This window comes from Mus caroli, unplaced genomic scaffold (assembly GCF_900094665.2).
Source record: "Mus caroli unplaced genomic scaffold, CAROLI_EIJ_v1.1 scaffold_6321_U1_1, whole genome shotgun sequence".
Taxonomy (NCBI): Eukaryota; Metazoa; Chordata; class Mammalia; order Rodentia; family Muridae; genus Mus; species Mus caroli.
In genome coordinates, this window is record NW_018390691.1 from 32678 (window position 1) to 41336 (window position 8659).

The 8659-nt window shown below is 36.9% G+C and overlaps 1 protein-coding gene across 2 annotated transcripts in view; it reads right to left on the reverse strand.

Annotated features, from left to right (window-relative positions):
- The window catches only part of LOC110288768 (killer cell lectin-like receptor 7), a 23413-nt gene extending 21349 nt beyond the window's left edge, over positions 1-2064 (reverse strand). The window contains exon 1 of one of the 2 annotated variants that reach the window (XM_021155026.1): positions 1908-2064. The gene's annotated coding sequence lies outside the window, so the exon portion shown is untranslated. The remainder of the gene's footprint in view (positions 1-1907) is intronic. The other variant, XM_021155025.1, reaches the window with a different exon arrangement.
- Positions 2065-8659: the final 6595 nt, after the last annotated feature.

Consider the following 8659-nt stretch of genomic DNA (forward strand, 5'->3'; position numbering starts at 1 on the left):
CACACACACACACACACACACACACACACACACACACACACCACAATTAGAGAATATGGGAAGTAGGAAGGAGTAGCAGCAGTGTTGAAGAAAGTGGTTTCTGTGTCCCAGTGCAGGCAGCTGCTTGTGCTGTCTCAGCTTTCCACAGGAAAGACTCTGAATAAGTCAGCCGACTGACTTAAGGACACTGTATATCTACCACTGAGACTATGCTTCAAATACATCATTAAGCACAAATTATGGACACAATGAGTATTTAGAACGGCTGGGGTTTCCTCTTTCCAAAATATATGAATCTTGGTGCTGGGTAGACATGAGTGAAAACACCAACCAAGGCTCTTGAGATTTCTTGTAAGTCCCATCATTCACAAATTCTTTGACCACACAATTTAGAACAGTCACATTTCACAAGATTGCTGTGAAGGTTTAAAAAGATACACAAATAGATTTTGTCTTGTTTTGTTGTATCTGAGACAGGGTTTCACTATTTAGCCCTGGCTTACCTGAAACTCATTACAGACACCTGGTTTGCCCAAATCTCTTTCCCAAGTTTTTGGATTAAGGTATGAATCACCACCTCCAGTTTAAATAATGTTTGTAATCATAACCTGAAAATGGATAGAAAGTTGCATTCCACACAAAATATTATCAATTCCAGGGCAATACTCCAGTTTTTCTAGCAAATGAAACTGAGCAAAACCCTGAGTCTTCAAGCCTGTTTTCACGTAGTCAAGAGTGTTAGTCAAGAGTGTCACCTCCTTCCTAGGTTCTGATTAACTTCAATCAGGAGTATAGGCAGAAGCTCATATATTTCAAGAAAAGTTTGCTTTTAAGCCTTCCAGCCTCAAGAAGACAGAAAACGGGGCAGATCTTCTACCTTATCATTTCAAAGAGTGCAGGTGTTTTGAAGAACAGGACAGGGAGGCTACATTAGAAAAAGAGGGAAACTAACACATCTACAGCCTTGAACTATTGCTGCTCTTGATAACCTGTTCCTCCCTCAACTGATAGGTTTGTATCACAATGTTCACAGAAACAATGATGTCACTGAGACCTTCTTGCATCCTTATCGCTGCTGACAGTGTGTCATCCTTAACAAGGAAGCTAATCACATGCCCAGGGAACATGACTTTGTGCTTTCCAAACATTCTTTGCCTCCTGTAACATCGTGCAAAGACTTTGAGAAGGAACTCTAGAAATGTTTGTTCATTATTGTGACTATAGCATAACAGAATCTGAGAGGCCCACCAGTGTGCTTGATGAAGAAGGAGGTTAGTTAATAGAAACTGAACACAGAATGGGTTTCTTTGTTGGTTTGTTTAAACAGATATAGGAGCAGTCCCCAAACTGTAAAGCAAGAGCAGCAGCTTCCTCTAAGCTCTGTGCAACTGAGTTCTGAATTTAGAGATGAATGTAAACTGGTAAAGAGCATCATTATCACTGAAAGATACAGTGATTGCAGATGGAATGAAATTGAGTGACACTCCTGTTTTGCTTCTTTGACCAAAGCAGAGCATAATACAGGAAATAAAGAACTCACATTACCATCTAATAAAACAGAGGAGAAAGAAAGGAGAAAAAGGTTTTGTTTTCTTAAGGTTTGTCTTCTAAATACACTTTTGTGAAAAAAAAAAAAAAAACAGCAACCAAAACCACACATAAACATACAAAAATACATATACATATGTACACACATACACACACAACATATATATGTATATATATTTACATACACATATACATAAATAAAATATATATATATGTACATATATTTACACATATATGTACATATATATACATATGTAACTGCATATATATTTATTTCACTGGCTTTGTTGTAAAAGACTTTAGTTCTGAAACCACAACTTTATGTTGACACACACACAATATTAATCCCACATTCAAACCTTCCAGTCAGACCCTTGGTCTGTAATATTATCATTGCACAGTTGCAAACTGCTCTTCCTGTCCCAGGCTGAGGCCAGGGAAACCTGGTGTAGTCACCATCCCACAAAAATAGGCTGATCACTTGCTTCACTGGGAGGACTTGCTTATCCTGGCCAGTATCCCACCTCTTGGTGCATCTGTTTTTTAAGGTGCAACATTTCCACCATGAAATATGGTAAATTTCACAGGTCTTAGGAAAACCACAAATAGCTTTATTTTGAGATTTCCTGTGCTTGTATCCACCCTGTGCATTTATACTCACAGCAATTTTAACACTGCCTTATATGCCTAAACACGTAGTCCTTGATGGGCTCAAGCACTGAGAGCAAGGAAATGAGAAAGATGATTCAGGAATGTAATAAGCAATAACTAGTCATGAAGTCTGAAATTATATTTGACAGCAAACAGAAACTTTTTTAAAAGGATTAATTCATCTACAACAAAGAACAGCAAACAGTAACTAACCAACAGACAGACACTAACAACTACAAACTAGTTATTATTTGTGCAGTCAAAGTCCTGGGATATAGAAATATCCTGTGACAATGTCGTATGTGCCCTACCTATAGGGTTCCCTATATGGCTCTGTGTGTCATTCAGGAAAAACATGACTCCCCAGGGTGTTGGAGCAAAGGGTGCCCATTCTCCTGACACAAGCTGCTCTTTGTCCCAGGAAGGAGGATAGCTTCTGCTCTGTTAAGCCAGATTTCAGAACAACATTTCTTGCCTTATCAACTAATCTTTCTGTTCACACAGCCAACTGAGACCTATGATTAAAACTTTTAGCTGATAACTAGTCACAAAGCATCACATGAAACACACAAAGCAGATAACATTTCATTTTTAACCTTCCTTTGCACTGCTCACTGATGCAGAGACTTAGTCCATTCTCTTTTCACAGATACATGGCTGTCTTTTACCACAGTCATCATCATGAAGACTTGCCATACTGAAATCTGTACAGTCTCCTTTGACTGTAGTGATTTTATTACTACCAAAACAACAATCAAACAGACAGTTATTAAAATTTGAAGCTTATATTGTTGGAGGTCATGAGTTAATGAAACACTGTATTGACAAAATGCACAGAATATAGAATTACTTATATGTATATCTATGTACACACATGCACATATAACCACACAAAAATAATAAATATTAAAAACAAATTAAAAATAAAAAATAATTTAAAAAGATAGAAATTCTTTTTGATAATACTAATTTTCTCCAGCAAGCAAAATTATTTTTCAGCATTACTGAAATAATAAGTGATTAGTGTATATTGAAGTTATTTTTCTGAGACACTTTATGCAATGATGACAGATTAAAAAGAAGAAATAAATGTATGTGGCACCTGAGTAGGAGATCTCATATGCGTGGTTTTTAAAGAGATAAATTATGTGTTTAAGATAATTAAAAGATAGCTTGTGAGTACTATTTTGGCTGTTTTTAATTGTTTATTTTTATTTTTATTTTTATTTTGCAGGAAAACCAGGAGAATTTACAGAGATGTAAGAGCTTGAACATTAATTTACCACACACCAGCTCTTTTATTTTCCCAATTTTATTAGATATTTTCTTCATTTACATTTCAAATGAAATCCCAGAAGTCCCCTATACCTTTCCCCCTGCCGTGCTCCCCTATCAAACCACTCCTAATTCTTGGCCCTGGCATTCCCTTTGAGCATCCACTTCTGTATTTGCCAGGCACTGGCATAGCCTCACAGGAGACAGCTATATCAGGGACCTTTCAGCAAAATCTTGCTGGCATACACAATAGTGTCTGCATTTGGTTACTGATTATTGGATGGATCCGTGGGTGGGGTAGTCTCTGGATGGTTTATCCTTTCGTCTGAGCTCTAAACTTTGTCTCTATCACTCTTTCCATGGGTATTTTGTTTGCTATACTAAGGAGGAATGAAGTATCCACACGTTGGTCTTTCCTCTTGAGTTTCCTGTGTTTTGCAAATTGTATCTTGGGTATTCTAAGTTTCTGGGCTAATATCCACTTATCAGTGATTGCATATCTAATGACTTCGTGATTGGGTTACCTCACTCAGGATTATATCTTCCAGATCCATCCATTTGCCTAAGAATTTAATAAATCCATTGATTTTAATAGCTGAGTAATACTCCATTGTGTAAATGTACCACATTTTCTCTATCCATTGCTCTGTTGAGGGTTATCTGGGTTCTTTCTAGCTTCTGGCTATTATAAATAAGGCTGCTATGAACATAGTGGAACATGTGTTCTTATTACCAGTTGGAACATCTTCTGGATATATGCCCAGGAGAGGTATTGCTGGATGTTCCTTTAGTACTATGTCCAATTTTCTGAGGAACCGCAAGACTGGCTTTCAGAGTGGTTGTACAAGTTTGCAATCCCTCCAGCAATGGAGGAGTGTTCCACATTCTCCACATCCCTGCCAGCATCTGCTGTCACCTGAATTTTTGATCTTAGCCATTCTGACTTCAAGTAGTATATTGAATAGATAGGGAGAAAGTGGTCAGCCTTGTCTAGTCCCTGATTTTAGTGGAATTGCTTCGAGTTTCTCTCCATTTAGTTTGATGTTGGCTACAGTTTTGCTGTATATTGCATTCATTATGTTTAGGTATGGGCCTTGAATTCCTGATCTTTCCATGACTTTTATCATGAGGGGGTGTTGGATTTTCTCAAATGCTCTCTCAGCATCTAACGAGATGATCATGTGATTTTTGTCTTTTAATTTGTTTATATAGTGGAGCACATTGATGGATTTCCATATATTAAACCATCCCTGCAACCCTGGGATGAAGCCTACTTGGTCATGATAGATGATTATTTTGATGTGTTTTTGTATTACCTGTGTGAGGATTATATTGGGTATTCTCGCATCAATTTTCATAAGGGAAATTGGTCTGAAGTTGCCTATCTTTTTGGGTCTTTGTGTCTTTTAGGCATCAGAGTAATTGTGGCTTCATAAAATGAATTGGGAGAGTTCCTTCTGCTTGTATTTTGTGGAATAGTTTGAGGAGAATTGGAATTAGGCCTTCTTTGAAGGTCTGATAGAACTCTGCATTAAACCCAACTGGTCCTTGGCTTATTTGGATTGGGAGACTATTAATGACTGCTTCTATTTATTTAGGGGATAAGGGACTGTTTAGATCATTAATCTGACCCTGATTTAACTTTAACACCTAATATCTGTCTAGGAATTTGTCCATTTCATCCAGGCTTTCCAGTTTGGTTAAGTATAGCCTTTTGTAGTAGGATCTAAATATGTTTTGGATTTTCTCAGGTTCTGTTGATATGTCTCCTTTTTCATTTCTTATTTTGTTAATTAGGTTACTTGACTTTTGCCCTCTAGTGAGTTTGGCTAAGGATTTATCTATCTTGTTGATTTTCTCAAAGAACCAGCTCCTGGTTTGGTTGATTCTTTGAATAGTTCTTTTGTTCCACTTGGTGATTTTAGCCCTAAGCTTGAATATTTCCTGCTGCCTAATCCTCATGGGTAAATTTGCTTCCTTTCTTTTACTGCTTCTAGATCTGTTGTCAGGCTGCTAATGTATGCTATCTCTAGTTTCTTTTTGGAGGCACTCAGAGTTATGAGTTTTCCTCTTAGGACTACTTTCATTGTGTCCCATACGTTTGGTTATGTTGTAGCTTCATTTTCATTAAACTCTAAAAAGTTTTTAATTTCTTTCTTTATTTCTTCCTTGACTGAGGTATCATTGAGTAGAGTGTTTTGTTTAGTTTTCACATGAATGTTGGCTTTCTATTATTTATGCTCTTATTGAATATCAGCTGTAGTCGATGGTGATCTGATAGGGTGCATGGGATAATTTCAATATTTTGTATCGGTTGAGGCCTGTTTTGTGACCAGTTATATGGTCAATTTTGGGGAAGGTACCATGAGGTTCTGAGAAGAAGGCATATCCTTTTGTTTTAGGACAAAATATTCTGTAGATATCTGTTAAATTCATTTGTTTCATAACTTCTGTTAGTTTCAATGTATCTCTGTTTAGTTTCTGTTTCCAGGATCTGTCCACTGATGAAAGTGGTGTGTTGAAGTCTCTCACACTTTTTGTGTGAAGTGTAATATGTACTTTGAACTTTTCTAGTGTTGCTTTAATGAATGTGGCTGCCCTTGTGGAGCATAGGTATTTTCAATTGAGAATTCATCTTGGTAGATTTTACCTTTGATAAGTATGAAGTTGCCCTCCTTGTCTTTTTTGATAACATTGGGTTGGAAGTCAATTTTATTTAATATTAGAATGGCTACTCCAGCTTGTTTCTTGGGACCATTTTCTTGGAAATTTATTATCCATCCATTCACTCTGATGTAGTGTCTGTCTTTTTCCCTGAGGTTGGTTTCCTGTAAGCAGCAAAATTTTGGGTCCTGTTTGTGTAGTCAGTTTATTAGTCTATGTCTTTTTATTGGGGGAATTGAATCCATTGATGTTAAGAGATATTAAAAAAAATAATTGTTGCTTCCGATTGTTTTAGTTGTTAAAGTTAGGATTCTGTTCTTGAGGCTGTCTTTTTTTAGGTTTGTTGAAGGATTACTTTCTTGTTTTTTCTAGGGCATAGTTTCTGCCCTTATGTTGGTGTTTTCCCTTTATTATCCTTTGTAGGGATGGATTCATGGAAAGACATTGTGTGAATTTGGTTTTGTCATAGAATATTTTGGTTTCTCCATCTATGGTAATTGAGAGTTTTGTTAAGTATAGCAGCCTAGGCTGGCATTTGTGTTCTCTTAGGTTCTTTATAGCATTTGCGAACACTTTATCAGTCTCGGGTGAAAAGACTCGTGTAATTCTGATAGGCCTGACTTTATATGTTACTTGACCTTTCCCCTTACTGCTTTTAATATTCTACCTTTATTTAGTGAATTTGTTATTCTGATTATTATGTGTCAGGAGGATTTTCTTTTCTGGTCCAGCCCATTTGGAGTTTTGTAGGCTTCTTGTATGTTCTTGGGCATCTCTTTCTTTTGGTTAGGCCCTTTGCTGGCCCTTTAAGTTGAAAAATCTTCATTTTCATCTACTCCTATTATCTGTAGGTTTGGACTTCTCATTTTGTCCTGGATTTCCTGGATGTTTTGAGTTAGAATCTTTTATAATTTTGCATTTTGTTTGATTGTTATGTCCATGTTCTCTTTGGAATCTTCTGCATCTGAGATCCTCTCATGCAATGCTTGTATTCTGTTGCTGATGCTCTAATGTATGTTTCCTGATTTCTTTCCTAGGCTTTCTATCTCCAGAGTTGTCTCCCTTTAGGTTTTCTTTATTGTTTCTACTTCCATATTTAGATCTTGGATGGTTTTGTTCAACTCCATCACCTATTTGGTTGTGTTTTCCTGTAATTCTTTAAGGGATTTTTGTGTTTCCTCTTTAAGGCCTTCTACCTGTTTAGCCCTGTTCTCCTGTATTTCTTTAAGTGAGTTATTAATTCCCTTTTTAAAGTCCTCTACCAGCATCATGAGATATAATTTTAAATCTAAATCTTGCTTTTTGGGTGTGTTGGTGTATCCAGGACTCATTGTGTTTGGAGTGCTAAGTTCTGGTGATGGTGAGTAGTCTTGGTTTCTGTTAGTAAGAGTCTTATGCGTTCCTTTCACCATCTGGTAATGTCTGGTGCTAGTTGTTATAGCTGTCGCTGGCTGGAGCTTGTTCCTCCTGTGATTCTGTTAGCCTCTGTCAGCACTCCTGGGAGTCCAACTCTCTCCTGAGTCCCAGTGGCCAGAGTACTCTCTGCAGGCAAGCTCTCCTCTTGCAGGAAGATGCACAGAGGTCTGGCACTCAGATCTGCTTCCTGGCTGAAGATGAAGGCCAGAAACAGGGCCTGTCCCAGAAGCTGTGTTGCTTATTCAGTCTGCATGCTCACCTGTGCAGATTGGTCTCTGAGGGACCTGGGATACAAGATTGGCTCTTTTTATTTTGAATTATGCACCTCATAGCTATCAGGTCTTCATTAAAACACAGTGATTGACTGACTTCCATTCATTCAACACAACTGCAGTCTCTGCTGTTTAGTGTATTAGGTGCTACAACTACCTTCTGGTAAAAAATAAATTTTAAAAGTTGAGTAAAAAATAAAACAAAGGAAAGGTGATACATGTCTATGAAATCAGTATTTGGTGGTAAACACAGGTGATAAAGATTTGAGAGTCTGAATGACTAGTATTACAAACGATTTTTATTTGAATTTTGAACAAGAACTTGATCAAATATTAACTAATAATTAAAATTTTATTCAATACATTTGTGAAAGGAAATGATGCTGATTCCTCTATAGACTAGGGTTTAGTAAAGATGAGACTCCCAAAGAATTAGAAGATTGTTGTAGACAGTCTTTCTTCTAATAGGCAGGGCAAGAAGAATAGTGACTCTATGGGAAATGTTCATTCAAATCCTAAATAACTAGCGTGGACAGATGCATTGGAGGACATCTGTAGCCTCAGCATTTGGGAGCCAGTGGGAGGAGGATTAGGAGTTTAAAGCTGAGAGAGGGTTTTTGGATGGGAAACTAGGAAAGGAGATAACATTCAAAATGTAAATAAAGAAAATATTTAATAAAAATAATTATTAAAAAGAAAAGATTTCCTGTCTAGCTTTGGCTAAATAGTAAGTTCGAGGACAGTTAAAGGAACAGTATAAGTCTCTGTCACAAAACAATTTAAAATGTTTTAAATGTCAATAGGAGTAAGAGAGAAAAATACAAAACTATGTG